Source organism: Apis dorsata, unplaced genomic scaffold (genome assembly GCF_000469605.1).
Source record: "Apis dorsata unplaced genomic scaffold, Apis dorsata 1.3 scaffold_840, whole genome shotgun sequence".
Lineage (NCBI taxonomy): Eukaryota > Metazoa > Arthropoda > Insecta > Hymenoptera > Apidae > Apis > Apis dorsata.
Genome location: NW_006263966.1, coordinates 454825 through 456250, shown reverse-complemented (window position 1 = coordinate 456250; position 1426 = coordinate 454825). Strand labels below are relative to the sequence as shown.

Below are 1426 nucleotides of genomic sequence, written 5' to 3'. Positions count from 1 at the left end.
AAAAAAAAAAAAAAAAAAAAAAAAAAAAAAAGAAAAATGAAAAGAAATTAACGCACGCGAATTTTACGAATCCGGATTTGATGGAATATTTTCAGCTCAAAAATGAACGTTTCAAAGATCCCATATTTTAATCAATCCGGTAAGATGGTCGACAAGCCGGCTCGTGACAGCAGAGATTCGCCGGTGGCAGAAAATATTTAAGGCGTTACTTGAGCGGCGGAAACAATGGTCCTTCGCATCTGCCATTCACGGCCTCCCAAGTGGCGTCATTATGGTACCGCTCTCCCTGTGGAGAGACCACGACCAGCGAGACCTTAAATTGCATTTTCCAACGTGCGTGCACAATGCATTGTTAACGCTTTCGGTTGTTTGCCTTTGTACCTTGCTCGTGACCCATTAATTGCTCTTCGAAGATTTACAAACGATTAAATTCTCTTTCTTTATTGAAATTATACAAGCATCTCTTCTTATTTTTGAGAGCGAATTTTTGAGATTTAGGCTTGATGCGAAAATTGTTGTTTTGTTATTTGGATTTTAGTTAGTTGGATTATTGTTAGAAAGAATTAAAAGAATTGCAATATTAGTTATGATTATTAGTTATGGACAGTATTACAATTTTAAATTTGAATTTTTTAAAATAATTTTCATGTGATTTATGATTCCTCAGATTTTCCATATGTATAGAGTAAATGATTTGGTTATTCTTTAGTTATAGGATAATGATCATTTTTGAATATTTTTGCATGTAATTTAAATATATATATATATATATAATTTCTATAATCATATAACAAAATCTGATAAATCGCTGTTTTATAAAAATTGAAATATATATTTTCTCACTATCTATAGTTAATCACTAAAATTTTATCTAAAAACATTTTTTATAATAGGATAATGGAGTATCAATTCCTTTATGGCTTAAAACATTAGATTGAAAATAATATTAATAGGCACTTTAAAGATTGATTTCATCCTCTCAATATTACTAATAAAAAAAACTGCTCCATCACGATCTACGTACTATTTCATAAAACATTGTAGAATTATCATTGATTTCAATAACACGAATTATTAATCAAATTTTCGTAACCTGTACAAAGACTTTTGCCTCTATACAAAATCATTAGTAATGACATCTGTCTATCACTTGAACAACAAAAATTAACCGCGAGAAACAAACTTTAAATCCTTTCTTTTAAGATTTAAAATTAAGAGAACACGAGATATCAGATTTTACTATCACAAGTTAATCACAAGTTTTCAAGTCATCAAAATTTTTCATCAAAATGAGGTAGCATAGAAAGTAAAAAATTCCACATAATTTATAATTTATATATATATATATATATACACGTTGTTCTCGACAAACAAGCACGCCACTACTGAAAATACACATGCATATTCAAGTAATACGTACAGTAAA

General features: G+C 29.2%; 1 protein-coding gene across 1 annotated transcript in view; it reads right to left on the bottom strand.

Annotated features, from left to right (window-relative positions):
- LOC102680486 (lachesin-like) overlaps nt 1–1426 on the bottom strand; it is a 176061-nt gene that overhangs the window by 21700 nt on the left and 152935 nt on the right. The window lies entirely within an intron of this gene.